The following is a 15826-nucleotide window of genomic DNA, read 5'->3' as shown; positions in this document are numbered from 1 at the left end:
GGTCTATAGGGTATAATGCATTTTTAGACTTGATACCAGCATGCTGACATAGTCTAGGGTGTATAGCGTGAGTAAACCTTTTGACAGCTATTATTTATGTGAATGAATAACCACATCTCCGGCTTCTTTGCTACAACCTCAGAGGTTTTATTTATTTATTTTTTGCTTGAATGAGGAGTAATTGGGCCCAATGTTTTCCATCTGTTGCTATCCTGCTTGCCTTGTCATATTTACCACAGCCAGGGTGTCCACACTTGGCACAGGTGAACAGCGACTGAAGCAGGATCAAATGCAATCCATAAAAGTCAATAAACACCTGTGCGCCTTTCCATTACCTTTCTGCTTACTTTTCTTCTTGTCAGGCTGCAGGTGTAGATGCCATTTATTTGCCCTGAAGAGTCCTTTTCCCCCTGACAACTTTCCATTTCACACCCCAATCCTTGGCAATGGCTCAGGCTGTCAGTGCTACTGGTGTCTTTGATGTTTATTTGCTCCATTCATTTCTCTCTTCTTTCCTTTTTTCACTGGGATTAAATCATTACTCTAAGGTTTGGGCATTCCAAAGGCAGGCTTGACCCTGATCTGTATCAACGGGCAATTGAGTCACAGAGTAGTCATGTATGCTTTGCTACTGCAACAATGTCATGGCTGCCGTGGTGGATATAAATACCCTACACAGTGCAAAAAGGACTGCCCTAGCCAGGACTGCACAAATGCCTGTTGTATTTAGTATGTGATTATTTGTCTTAGAGGGCTTTGTGTGTGTCCTCAAGGAAGTTCCTATGGATTATATTGCTGTATAAGTCTCATTTAGACAATACTCTCTGTAAGTTCTGTACATTGAAAAAGTCATATTTCATTTTGTGGATGGATCAAACCGCTGCCTACCTAGTTACTTTTTGCTCATTATATATTTCATATTGGTCCAAACTGCCTGCCATGCCCTGACTGTTCTCTAAATTACATTGCATTTTTCCCATTTTCTCACACTAAATATTCTCTGATTTTGGGATTACCTTGGGACTTTAGTGGGAGTCTGGAAAGAAACCAAGTTTTAATCTTATGTAATTTCTTTGACGTACAAAGATCATAAAGGTCGGCTGCAACTGTAGTGATATCTGCCTCACTTTGGTCATAACCATTAGAGTGACATTGGCTTTGGTTTCAGGGCCACACAGCACTGATTCAGATGGATTTCAACAGATCTCAGCAAATCCCGATTCCCATCACTTCGGCAAGGGGTGTCACTGTGAACCTCATCGAAAGTAGTAATGATGGATATAGTAGTGGTTCTGTCAAAATAGCATTCATGGCTCTTCAGGTCTCTCACCTTGGCCAAAGTCAGTGTTCATGTAATACTTTTGTCTAGTAGAGCCAATGAAAACGTATTGTTTCTTTTTGCACTAGAGTTGAATCTTAAAACACACACTTGTTTTTAAACAGCTCCTTGTTGGCAGTTGGTGCCTGTGCCTCCAGTGAAGGAAATTCGTAGGAGGGCAACCTTCGGACCTGAGGCAGCTCACCTCCTGCTTTATCAGCAATCCCTGCTGAGATTTAGTCAGCTCAGCATGCCTTATATCTTTGTGTCTTTTGCTGGTAGTTCCACACTTGCCTTCTAAATCCTAAGAAGTAAGCCTTGTACAGAGGAACTGTGAGTGTTGTTTGTGAGGTATTTGTGCATAAATCCAGATCATTTCAAAATGTTCCCAGATGTTTTCTTATAACTATAGTACTTCTCTTGATAGAGCATCTTTCAGCTTTCCACATTCAGTGTTACATTTGTTAACATATTTTTGGCTTGGTTAGTTTTTAATCAAACATCTTAGGTAAAGCTTAATCCATGAGAGAGAAACAGAGGGGTGCAGTGTGCTCTGAGGAAGCTGAAATGTGCTCCAGTGGCCTTCCAAAAGTGACATTACTGTCAGAAGTTTTTCTGTATTGCTTTGGGGAGAAAAACATTACGTAGGTAGATTTTTCAGAGGAGACACTGAATCATCCCAGAACCATGAGCTTGCTTGTAAGTGGGACATTGCAACCACAAGATCTGTGGATCTCTGATCATCTAGAAGTACGCCGATCTACAGACCTGCCTCCCCTGAGCTCAACGTTTTAGGACCATATCTGGCAATGCAACCACAGTGAGCCTCCTTCCAGCATGAAGTTCTCCAAATAACCTGCTAGAGTCCCTTCCTGGAACCAAGTGAGAGCCAGCTGCCAGTCTGATCCACTAAATCACAAATACACACACTCTTATTTTGAGTCTCTTGGATTGCTGGCTTGGTTGCCTCTGGTTAAGCATATTATAGTTTGGTACAACTTTAGTACAGATTGTTTAGGGTTTCAGTCAAGTGTGGTTCACTGTGTCATCACAAAAAAAGTTTGATGTTTGAGCATTAAAATATCTTGAGTAAATCAGCAAACTTTGTGTAATAAGCAATTAGTAGATTAGTAGCAATTAGTAGATTATCTTAGTAGAAATGTTAACCAATCAATTTCCAGTCGGTCTCTAAAAGGTTTAGAGTTTAACAAGGAGAAATAGCTCATTCTACTGGCCTTTGCTTCAGATGACTGACTGCAGTTAACCTTGAATAGTCAGTATCAAAATACATCAGACTAACTCAGTGATCACCAGATATGTGATCTTATTCTGACCCATCTTTAAAAAATGTAGCGGCATGAGCTGGAGTTCTGAGCTCACTGAGGAACCCCATCATGAATTCGGAGAAATTTGGGCACTACAACATATGAAACAACTTCCATGAGGCACCTTACATAAGCTAGCCTAAGTGCTAATGACCCAAGCATTCTGAGTGAGCCTAAAATATTTGACTAGCCAAGGAGATCCCCTTAGCCTAATAGTTCAGTAATGTGATTAACAGTGCAAATATGAGGACTAATATCTGCACTTGGCCGAGTGCTCTTGCTAGCCTGCATCCCGATGCCTTCTCCTCACCAAGCCTGGTCTCAGCTTTTGCCTCTGCTGGCTCCATCTTCCGTACAGGACACACATCCCAGCAGTTAAGAGTTGCTCATGTTTCATTGTGTAGTGGTTTGCAGTCCAGAGCTAGCATCTCTGGCCAAGACGTTCTCTTTAAGTCCTTGACCCAGAACAGTGATTAATGTGAATTCTCATTCTGAGGAGTAGTAGCACATTGTTCCTCTGCTACCCCTATCAGTGGGAAAAGCTGTTTGATTCCACTTCATTACTGAGTGAAAGAAGAGCACCCTGCACTCTGCATATTCCCCTTCAACTATTTCCCATCTCTCTGTTGTCACCGTGGCACCTCCAGCCCTAGGCCATGTTTGGGTCTAAACCCCCAGTGATGACATATTGTTAACAGCTCTTTAATCTTAATTATTTATAATGGGCTGATTAAAATGAGACAATTGCTTTAAGTAATAGTCCCAAGTCTTGCTAGTGGCAGTGTAGACTGTGGGTGAGTGCATACATGAGCGTCATGCTAATTGTTTGCTGTGTAGATGTGTATGGAAGGCAGCTGAAACTGTCAGCAAGTTTTATTAATGGAAGGTTAGAGTTGCCGTCATGATTAAACGAGGGAGTTGTGTGGACATATGTGTATGCATGTAGGCATCTCTTACTCATTGTACATAGTTTGAAAGTTGTGTTCCCCATGGGTTCTGGCTTACCTATTACCATATTTCATGCAAATTCCAATGTAGCCCAGCAGAGCAGTGCTACTGTTGAACACTGCCTAATGGCCTCTGGGGAACAGAATCTCTCTTAGTTAGAGAGAGATGGAAGATCCATGTACTGTTTAAAGTAAAGCATCCTCATTCTGCAGTTAGTTTAATGCCATTAAACATTCATCTACTTAAATTTCACAGTTCTTACCATTAAACAAGTGTGTACGCAAAGGTTTGTGTGTGTGTTTGTGTGTTTGAGTGTGTCTGTCTGTTGTTTTTGGAGAACTAAGCCTTGCCTTCAAACAATGTGTTATTTTGAGTTTGGGACTATTTCTGTCTATCCAGCGCTTTCCTTTCTCCTGCCACATTCTTTATCCTCAGTCTGTGAAGCTGATACGCAGCTGTGTCATTTTGGGGAGGTGCACATTGCTGTTGTACCTCAGGGAGTTCAGTGTTACACATCACACACACGTGCACGAGTGCATACATGTAACGCACACACAGATCAATAAACCACTCATGTTTCCTCATATTTTGTGTGTGTGTGTGTACTTGTACACAAATCTGAGTGCACACACAAAGGATGTGCATGTGCATGAGCTTGTGTGTGTTAAGATGAGGTGGCACACTCAGGACTGCCAGGGCCTCCCACTGCTGACCCCGCCAGAAAAGGCAGTCATCCAGAAACACCCATCTGTGCTGCTGCTCCTTCTCCAGAGAGCTGTGTGTGTGTGTGTGTGTGTGTGTGAGTGTGTGTGAAATATGTATGGCACATGTGTTCATGGTTTGCCTGCACCAAATCCAAGCCAGTGACTCTCAGTAAATTCCTTTTTGCAAAGTAATAATTTCACCAACTTGAGAAGATTGAAAACTTGAAAACAATGTTTTTTTTTCTAGCCAATTAGGGAGATATATATATATATATATAAAAAAGTTGCATGTTTAAAGTATTTATGTTTAAGCCTTTTAGCTCTTCCTGGTTTTTAATGATCATGTAGTGATGTTAATTGCTCTCATGCAAGCAGTATTTTATCTTGACAAAACAAACAATGCAAACTGCTAATTATACCCAAAACAGAGCACACACAAATGCATGAATACTGTTCTATAGGACATTGTGTTGCTGGCTGCTGTTAAGATAAATTCTTTCAGTCATCTGCAGCTTGTGTTTCGATAATGTTTTGAGAAAATGATGGAAGCAAAGATTTGTCAACCGACGTTGCCACCCTCCTCTCGCTGTGTGCCTGAGAAGTGGGTGCCAGATGGCAACTAATGCCCACCATGCCAACGCAGCTGTGGCACCAAGCACATCCCCCGCGACCTTCCAGCTTCCTGAGGGAGTGCATGTCACCTTTCACCTCTAATCTGGTGATTCATAGTTTCAGAAAATAAATCAGTTTTAAAAAGAACAGAAATCACAGTCAACACATAGTTTAGCAGATTTAAATATGCTATATCCTCACTTGCTAGCATGTTACCTGGTTTGCATTGCCCACCTGAAGCACTGTGTGCATGGCTTATTCGCCATTTAATGTTTACTTTATGCTATTTAGAAGACACTCTTATTCAGAGTGACTTACAGAGGTGATTTAGTTGTGTATTCAGAAAGGTATCCTTAGTACAAATATGGTTAGAGTCCAAAAATACCCTTAATCAAGATACTGCCAGAAGCAAGTATCACTGTTGAAAGCTAGATTGAGAGATCTAATACATTTACAGCATTTCACTGACACTTTTATCCAAAGCAACGTATAGTTCTTAGTGAACACAACTTGGGCAGGGTTAAGGTTCTTGTTCCAAGGCCCAACAGTGGCAACTTGGCATTGGCAGGACTTGAACTGACAACCTGCTGATTACTAGTGAAGTACCTTAAGCACTAAACTACCACTACAATGCTATGTTTAAGCTACAGGAGTGCTAGAATGAAGCACGACTTTGCTGCCTGCTCAGTGGGGAAGGGAGTGCTCTGTCTGCCATCAGACCTCTGTCATTCAGTGACCACACCTCTCCTGAAGCATTTGGTGCTGGTACAGATGGGAACCATGAATCCTCCCCCAGCGTCTGACACTGAAATATTGAGCAGCATAGTTTGATGGGTGTGGGACTTCTGGATGAAATGCTTTTAATAAAACATAAATAGCTTTGCTGTGTCTTTTTCAGTAATAGTGCAGGGCAGGATTTGTGATCTGGTCTCTCATTCCCTGCAAAGAAGATGGCATGAAATATGGATCCTTTTATTTTCTGCTGTGGAATTGGTTTCGGCTGAGCCTTTCTGTAAAGAACTTGAAATGGTGATTTAAATCTCAATTTTGCTTTACATTATGCATGTTTTTTATTTTTCATATTTTGTTGGAGGGGGTAAAATATATTTTAAGTTAATATTTTGTAAACATGTTTATTTTTATAGATTTTTATGATTATATTAATATTTTTACTTTTCTTACTTCTTACTATTTTTCATGTAACTTATATTGAAGAGACAGGGTCAAAGTGTGAACGCAGCTTCCTATCTAAGTGAGTGTATGGGTGTATGTCATTCATTTAAACTGGAGATTTACTTAAGGTTTCTTTTAACTGCTGACTCCCCATCTATTCTCAACCTGCTTCAGTTGCCACGGCAGCCAATGTGTGGGGGGACATGTTGGATTATGGAAGGTGAGAGGAATGGGGGATGGTTCTGGTTCAGAATGAACTGCAGTTACTGTGCTATATACTGTACCCTGTGGGGATGCTTAAGGAAAAAAGTGACCCTGGCAGGGAATTTTTATTTTACTAAAAAGAAGAAAGAACATTTGCTTGGATTTAGAAACATGTATGTTTTCTTCATTGTGTAGGAGTCAAGGTTCCCAGCCTTTAACAGAGACACACAGCGAGGTAAGCTCAGAGCACATTTGTGTGTGTGCGTGTGTCTGTGTCTGTGTCTGTGTCTGTGTCTGTGTCTGTGTGTGTATATGCATGCTCCATGTAATAGCCTTTCACCTCTCATGTCTCCTGGTATTGGAACTATGGTGTGGGGTTGGGTGATGTTAGAGTATCCTCCAAATGTGTGGGCTGTTTCACCAGCTGAATGTGAGTCTGCTTCAATGCTGCCACTATAAGAGAAGAGCCAGCAGAGAATAGTGGACACAGGCCCACAGCCCACCCCCATTCTCTCTCTCACTCTCCCTCAATCACTCCTACTTTCTCACTCTCTCACTTTCACTCTCCCTCTCTCTCTCTCTCTCTCACTTTTTATATACCCTCTCTATCACCCTCTCAGTGTTCTCTTAAATGTGTCCCAGGCTTCTTTCATCAGGTCAACTAGAGCGTGACAGCAGCCATAGGCACTCTCCTCACAACCCCCAACCTCTCTCCTCTTTCTCTCCTCTAGTCTCTCCTGTCTCCCCTCTCTCTTCCTCTCTCCTTTTTCTCTCCTCTATCTCTTCCAGTCTCTTATGTCTCCCCTCTCTCTTCCTCTCTCCTTTCTTCCCTCTCTTCCTCTCTCCTTTCTTCCCTCTCTCTTCCTCTATCTTTATTCTCTCTTCTCTCTTCAATTCTCTCACTCTCACTGCTTTCAGAGCAAGATGGTAATTTGAGTGAACTAATCAAAAGAGGCAGTCATATGTGAAAACTACAAACTGTGATGTGTACTAGCCTTCAATATCACAATGACAGAAGAGTTCTTATCACACTGCCTCTTTTCTTTGAGCTCTGTCTTTCAAAGACAGACCTTTAATTACATAAACAGACAACTAAGAAATGCAATCATACAGCCACAGTACAAAAGCTTACTCGCAAAGTAACTGTGATTGTCAACACATTCATCCTTTGGATGCTGTGTCTCTAGCAGCAAAGTTTCAAATAAATCCAGGTTAAATGTGCAAACACCATTCTAAATGTGTTTAGTTCACTGTTAGTATTGAGGTTAATTCAGTACCAACAATATGAGGGACTCCTTTGATGGCCAGTGTTCACACCATAGCCACTTCAGTCCACAAGTTCAGTCTGCCTTGCTCCCGCTCAAGCCCCCAGTGCTCCACTTTCATTTTCTCCATGTAGATTTGTTAGCTCCCTTTTACTAGTTCTGCTTTTATGTCTGCATTTATGTGGAACTGGGCACTGATTCCCAGCCTCTGGCTTAGTCCCATTATAGCCTGCTATTACCCAGAAACCTGGAGTCTTCGAGGAGTTTCACTTGCTCTCTCATTCATGGCTCCTGGACATGGCATTTTTGAGACGTAATACCTGCAATTAACATGTGGAATATGTAATTCCTTTGGGAAGCTGGCAGCAAAGCCAGCCGGTATGGTGTCTTCCTCCTGAAGACACCACTGAGGCTGAGGTTAAGATGAAGTCCTGCTTAACCAATATAGCATGATGCTCATTGCTGCTTTGGAATAAATGTAAATACTTGAAATAAGGTGTCACGCAAACAAAGTATCAATGTCTATAGCCACCTCTAGCCATCTCACAAACTCATATGATTAATGTCATTTTTTATGGTGGATATTTTCTCCCTGTTTTAAAATATTTTATAGTTGAGTCTTTTTTAGTAAGTTGAGTAATGGATGGCACTTGTGCTAGATTTTTGTAAATGTCAGACAGGTTTTCTGGATCCTGCAGGTGCTGAAGTCTGCTGTGGAGAAATAATTAAGTTACATGTGAACTCAACCAATGAGCACCCATAGACATTTAATTCCAAAGTAGCATTTGTTTATATTACCATGCTGGACATTAAGAGTGAGTTTAGGAATAGTGTGGGTATTTAATTGGCACCGAATTTTGTATGAAAATCCTGTGTATTTGTTTGTATGTGTGGTGTGAGCTTCTGGCTAGAAAACGATCGAAAGAACCTTGGCTGAAGTTTGTGGCAGAGAAAACAGATGGTTTGATGTGTGAGAGAAAGAAGGGGTGAGGGGGAAGTAGTGTGGGATGAGTGTTTTTGCTCTCTTCTGTGGGCATAACGAAGACCTCTCTCCTCTGTCGGCCTGAAACTGCTTCACGGCTGCTTCGTTGTTATGCAGTAGAGGACTGCTCACAGAGAGTAGAAGCACATACAAACACACACAAACAACACACACACACACACACACACACACACACACTTTCCATGCCAACACCAAAACACACACATACACACATGCACACACACCCATGCAGTGACATGTGAGCACCCATCTTCTCACTTACAATCAATCACATATGTATTGATCACCTAGGAGTAAGAGTCTCTCTCACACAAACACACAAACACCACCACACTCACACAAACACACCACCACACACATGCTCTCTCTCACACACAGAGAACAACATGATGCATCCATCACTTCCTTCACAGCCTATCACATGCATATTGATCATCTAAAAATTCACAGAGCTCTTATGTAGTCACACACACAAGGCCACAAGTTGCCACTTATAGGTGACTAAAGTATGAGTCAGCATCTTCTAGGACTGAAGTACTCAGTGTGGATGCTGCAATAGCAGGACACACAAACAATCCTCTCTTTCTCTCTCTATCTCTCTATCTCTATCTTTCTCTCTCTCTCTCTCTCTCTCTCTCTCTCTCTCTCTCTCTCTCTCACACACACACACACACACACACACACATTGTTTTAACAATACGGGTTTTAATCTACCCTAATTCATTACTTACTTAATAACAATAATTACTCACTTGTGTGTAAAGTATTTGAAACAGTAGCCATTAAAATTCAGTTTGAAAATTTTAGCACTGGTATATTGCATATGTCATAAGGCTATTAGAAAGCTAAGCTTGCTTATAGTTGGCAAACTACCTCAGGACTTTAAACTATTCAGGATTGCATTCCCCATCCCCATTGAGAAGAGGATGTTTTCATTTGTGTGTGATATACATTTTTTAAAAATGGTTTTATCTTTAATAATAACGGAGCAGTTCAGAATCCTAAAATGAGAGGTTTGAGGATTCCTTTTCAAAAACAAACAAACAAACAAACAACAGATTGGCTGTTCTAATTGGATGCTTAGCTGTTAGTGATCTAAGAGACACACTGCCTTGAAGTGTTTATCTTAGAAATATGTAGACCTTTCACTAGATATCACTGAAGGCTGTATAGCCTAGTTTTGTGTCATTTTGATAAGAAACCTGGACTTTACAGAGTGCGATATAAATGCACTATGTGAAGTCAGCCTGTAACTAGTGATGCACTTGTCAGCTTTTATCAGGCCATTAAACCACTTGCAGCTGTGAAAAATAGCCCTGCGCCCACCCAACCCAATTTAAAATGATAAAATTACCTAAGTTAAAATTTACACTGAATAACATTCTAATTTTTATGTGACCATCGTTTACTGAAGCAGTATGTATAAATTCCTGGTTTTAACAGACTAATCTAACCTAGATCATTAGACTGAAGTAAGCTCACTGCAAGATCCCTTCCAGACATTCTTAGCCTTCAAGCAATACCACTTCACAGACCAGTGGAGAAAAAAGACCTAATCAAGGCTTGCTTTGCCCCCATTTATCTTAGCATTGCTTCAGGATAAACAGTTGGGCACTCTCTGGGACAGTTAATTTGACGTGTTAATATATGATTTCCTAGCAGTATGGAGAATAAAATTGAGCCCACTGTATCAAGCACCAGTAATGTCTTCATTCTGTAATATGACCTGCTGCCTTAAAATTGTAGTTACTGCTAATGCTTCTTGCAGGGATGCAAAGAGTTGCCTTTGCAGATTTTTGTAGGTGATGGCTTGCTGATTTTTCCAAAAGCAAGAAAAGTGTCCCCCAGGACAGGCCTCAGGGGACAGATGTGTCTCAGCATATCACTGCAATTCATCCCTGCTTATGTCCTTGACGTCTTCCCCATCAGTGTACTCCATTCTTCTTTTTCATGCCAGTGACACGGTTAACTGCAGAGTAAATGAGCCAAGCATCTCTGGGCTGCCATAGGCTACTGTGTCCAAAATTAAGGCTGTTTTCTCAAAGATGCCTGCATGAATGAATGAATAATGGTTGGTATAGTATAGTGGGTACCAACACTGCCTCTCTTGTAGAGGACTGTGGTTCCCTATGCCCCTAGTGCAGGCAAGTGCATCACACTATACCAATAATAGTCCTTGGGCAAGACTCCTAATACTTTTGCCTACCTCTGATATGATTGAAATTGTCATTTATCATTTGTAGCATTTAGTTGACACCTTTATCCAAAGCAGCTTACAGCTATGACTGAGTACAGTTCAAGCAATCAGGTTTATGGCCTTGCTCAGGGGTAAAACAGTGGCAACTTGGCAGTGATGGGGCATGAACCAGAAAACTTCAATTACCATGCCATCAACTTAACCACTGGGCTCCCACTGTTCCAAATTGTAAGTCTCTGTCGTTAAGAGCATCTGCCATATGCATTAATGTAAACGAATTAATGACCTACCTTTAGGATGCATCTTTATGGGTTTGTACTAGAGATGCATAAGGTATTGTCAGGTGATATTTGTAGATATTTTTATTTTATTTTATTTTTTTTAGTTTTTTTTGCTATCAGTTTGATATTGTAATTTCAGCCAATTATTTTAACTGATAATTGCACATGCATTGAGAAATGTTTACCTGCTGCTGCAGACTGAAATATCTTCTGTTGTAGTCTTTCACGGTCTTGACAGAGGACAACAGAACTGCAGTGTGTAACATGTTCAGCTGCGGTGCTGAGAGGAGGTAACACAAAGAGAGCATTTAACACTACTAACCTAATCATCTCTCTAAAAGTACATCATTCCAGTCATCTGTGTAAAGAATATGAGGCATCTAGCATTAGCAAGAAAACAAAAGAAGCAGAAGCAGTGGTGTCCATACAACAGGCATTTGAAAATGGCAGAAGATTTGCTAAGGACAAATAAAAAAAGCTAAAGCCATCTCAGACAAAATCCTGCAGTTCATGGCTCTGGATGATCAACCATTTTGAGTTGTGGATTGCGGATTCTGCCAACTAATCGAGCATTTGGAACCTCCTTATTCTCTCTGTCGGTACTTTTCTGCTGTTGCCCTGTTAGCTCTGTATGATGTTGTTGTCATACACATACATGATATGATTATTGCTAATATCAGAGACATTAGCATCACCACTGACTTGTGGACATGTGATGCTAGTCTAATGAGTATGCTAAGCTTAACAGCTCAGTGGCTGGAAGAAGACTTTCAAAGGGCAGATTTGCACGCACATGAATTCTCCATTTCACATACGGTGACAGTAATCGCCATTGTTTTTGATCAAATGCTTGGACAGTGCTTATACATTGTGATAAGAGATAATGTTCACAATATGGCTAAGGCTATGGAGTAGTGTGAGCCTGCTAGCATGGGTTATATGTCATATTTAACAGCTAGTGTTTAACAAAGGTGTACTGAGTCAGCAAGGCATTTCAGTCTGTGTGTCCATCAGCAGAATGCTAGTTGGTTATTTTAAGCGCTGTCGTCTTGACAGCTCCCATCTCAAAGTACAGATGTCCAGACACAGTTTGGCATGAAAGCAAATGTGCTCCAACATATTATTCCAAGAGCAGATTTTATATTATGAGGAGTTAGAACAAAAGAGTTCAAGAGCAAGTGTTCATTGCTTATTCTGCAGATCACGAGTTATTGGTGAGTCTGCAGATCACGAGTTATTGGTGGCTGCTAATTGAAAACATGGTGATACTCCTTGAACTATTTGAGAATTTGACACGATATCAGCTCATCGACAGCCCTACCACTGGATCAAGGAAACCTTGCTAGTAGCAACAGGAGGAATGTATGACCAATCACTATGACAACACTACTGCTTGTTGCAAGGACTCTACTGCTGGTGATACAACACCTGCAGTAGGAGGCAAAAGATCCGGGATAGATGGGAATTCCCTGATGAACATGTATGATGAAATTATTCTAGAAAGTTTTACAACAGTGCGGCTATGCACTCTTAATAGCTCATTTTATAGGCTATCAGTCACACAATTAATCTAAACCTGATCTGAAATATATATTTAGCTATAGCTCTCCTAGAACCATAAACCTGTACATAACACTGCAATGTAGCTTGTTACGGAGGATACATCCCTAGATTGCTAGTCTTCAATTTAGCATGTGTGATCACAATGGCTCTTATGCTTTCTTAGATTCAAAATTATCTTACAATCCCCCATTCCCAGGAATGAGAGTCCATTTGTGTATTGGAGAAGCAACAAATGTTGTTTCCCATCCCTGGCTCAAGCTTCGAAAAAAATATCTGTAAGCCCCTCTAACCAGTGTTGACAGTGAGCATTTATTCTCTGCTGCTGGTCATTTGGTTGATGAGAAATATAACAGAATTGCATGTGAGAAGGCAGAAATGCTCCTGTTTGTAAAGAAGCAGAAGCACTACTAATTGCATCTTTTATTTTGACTCTTACTTGTTAAATAAGCAAAGTATTTAATTTCAGTCATTCTGTTCCCTTTTACCATGTTCATGTATCAAACAGATTAAGCCTTCTGTTTATCATTTAAGAAGCTGAGAAATGTCAGAAAATAAGATGCTTTCTGTTTAATATTTGTCTACTGAGAAAGGTTAGTTTTTGTTCCCCTACTTATTAACTGCAACATATGTTTACAATAATCGTGATGTTTGATTTACCTGTGACATGGTTATATAAAATTATCAGTTAATAGAACTGGTTTTGGCCAAAACAAGGTGCTAAAGAAATTCAATATTGATGTAGCTCTAGTTTGGACTCAAGTATGTTGTGATCTCATGCATAGTTGTGGGACTGGGTTTTTATCTTTGGAAAGATGAAAACCTCATACATGAATGTGAATTATGTACTATGTGATCACCATAGCTTTATTTGCAGTGACTCTTCATTTTGAAAAATCATAGCATCTCCAAAAGAGTGGTGGGCTATCTGTCATCCTTGAGTTGCTTGTGTGAAGTTCTGAATAGAGACTCTGACACCATATTCAACACATCAGGCCAAATGGCCCCCATTTGATCTAGATGTCCCCTCACTTGAGGCAGTTGCCTGATGTCTTTAGCTGGTTTACAGATGATTGTGTCATTGCTGCTTTGCTGTTTTGCTATTTCAGCAGGTGTCACATTCCTAAACCAACACATGTGACAGACCTGAGACAGATCCAGTGTTCTTCAAGTAGGCTACTAAGATTTATTTGTTATTATATTTGTTGATTATCCCATTCACATCTGGCACACATGCAAGAACATTTTTGTCCTGAAAGATGTCTTTTAGAACTGCATTGGTGATGTGGGCAGACCATGGAAATCACTTACACTTTAGTAGTACTGCTTTAATGTTCGGCCTTGGTCACTCACAAACACAAATTCCAGAGCTGTTTAGTCCCTGACCTGTTTGTTATTGGATGCTGTCTTTTTTAGGCTTTTTTGACATCAAACGAGGATTCTTCTGATGTGATTTGTGAGCGTGCAGTCTGCAGAAATAAAGCAGCATGGCAGTGTACTATATGCCCTCTGATGTGTTTATCCCTCCACTTACCAATGTTGGCATTTTCCAGTGCCAGTGCCAGTGCCAGTCTGCTTCATCATTGCCTTTTCTTTGGTTGCAGTTTGCTCTGTCACAGGCTGTCTGACTGTGGGTCACTGAGGAGTTGGCATCCATAGTAAGATTGTACAGCCTATAAGCACCTCGGCTTACAGTGTTTAATAGAACTGAGTTACTGCAGTGGAAGTCCAGTAAACTATAGACATAACATGTGATGGTACTGTTCTGTCTGACTGTAGGTCACATCAGCATGTGATGGTACTGTTCTGTCTGACAAGTAGCATGTCATTGGGCTTACTTTTGATGAGGACTTATCCCTTTTGTATTCATTTGAAATAGAGCCATACCGTTGTCACAAACATGGCTAGACATATTTGGAATATATTTTGAAGTGATTCCCAGTCCATTCAGTACTTGTGCGTTTTTATTTCGTTGTGCTGACTGGTTCACCTCTGTTCTCCCACACCTGGCTCTTTTAACCTCTTTATTATGTAACTTTTTCTTTGCAATATGCTGTTGTCTGTTTGCTTACACTTTATCCCATTTTGCAATATAAAATGATAAATTCTGGCTTACCTATGAAAATATGGTAAAGTCTTAAAACTTAATATCATAGGAGGGTTTAAAAATAAAAAGGTTTGTTCCAGTACTTTTAATTTCTCTTAAACGGGAGCTCATCTGAAGTGAAAGGAGAGTCTTGCACAAGTGTGAATGAACCTCTGGTATCATGAACAGCAGTAATAGTAATAATAATAATAATAATAATAGGTTAGATTTATATAGCACCTTTCACGGAAATCCAAGGTTGCTTTACAAACATGGTGAATGGAAATACTGAGAAATAAGGTAGAGAGAGAGAGGAACAGGAGAGAATAGGTGTAGGAAGGTGGTTCCAGAGAGAAGGTGCTGCAACATTAAACAACCAGCCACCCACAGAACTAAACCTGGGGACAGTAAGGAGGACTGTATCAGAGGACCTTAACAAGCAAGATGGAATGTACAGATGGAGAAAGTTAGTAATATAAGAGGGCACAAGGCCATGGAGTGTTTCAAAGGTTTCAGAGGAAGAATTTTGTATTGAATGTGTTTAACTATGGGTAACCAGTGTAACTCTTGGATGGGGGTGATATACTCTGATTTCTTAATGGGAACCGAGACTCTAACTCCAGCATTTTATATACGCTGAAGGGGGCAGAGAGATTTAGGGGGTAACCCACAGAGAAGTGAATTACAATAATGTAACCTAGAGGTAATGAATGCGTGAACCAGGATCTCAGAGTTTTTAAGTGTCGTCATCAAGCGCAGGCGGGCAATATTGCGGAGATGGAAGAATGCAGACTTAGTCAGTGATTTAATTGTGATGGGCTTAACTGGAGCCTTCCTCATAGGTGATGGCAACAGCATTATTAGGGCATCAGCATTATTGGGGCATCATTAGCAAGAACATAATGTTAAGAAAACACAAGAAAAACAACATCAGGTGAGAATTGCTTGTAGGGGCTGCAGTCGTGTAATAGTTGGATGTGTTATGCTTCAAACAAAAACACATTGCTCAATTCAGACCCCATGACTGCATTTGCCAGTGCACTTTTTAAGACCTGGACTGATTTCCATTGATTATCATAGCTACATTATAAATAGGCCTACTGCTTTTATCAAATTCAGTGACATATGTCGGATAACCAGTCAAACACAA

The 15826-nt window shown here is 40.5% G+C and overlaps 1 protein-coding gene across 3 annotated transcripts in view; it reads left to right on the top strand.

Moving 5' to 3' along the window:
* The window catches only part of fut8a (fucosyltransferase 8a (alpha (1,6) fucosyltransferase)), a 57060-nt gene that overhangs the window by 9650 nt on the left and 31584 nt on the right, over positions 1 to 15826 (top strand). For 2 of the 3 annotated variants that reach the window (XM_027014072.3, XM_081722012.1), the window contains one exon: positions 6480 to 6519. The exons of the other annotated variant lie outside the window; for it this stretch is intronic. The gene's annotated coding sequence lies outside the window, so the exon portion shown is untranslated. The remainder of the gene's footprint in view (positions 1 to 6479; positions 6520 to 15826) is intronic. 3 annotated transcript variants of the gene reach the window in all.

Source organism: Electrophorus electricus, chromosome 10, assembly GCF_041902795.1.
Source record: "Electrophorus electricus isolate QZ-2024a chromosome 10, ASM4190279v1, whole genome shotgun sequence".
Taxonomy (NCBI): Eukaryota; Metazoa; Chordata; class Actinopteri; order Gymnotiformes; family Gymnotidae; genus Electrophorus; species Electrophorus electricus.
The sequence above is the reverse complement of the archived record's forward strand: the minus strand, read 5'-3'. Positions and strand labels throughout refer to the sequence as shown.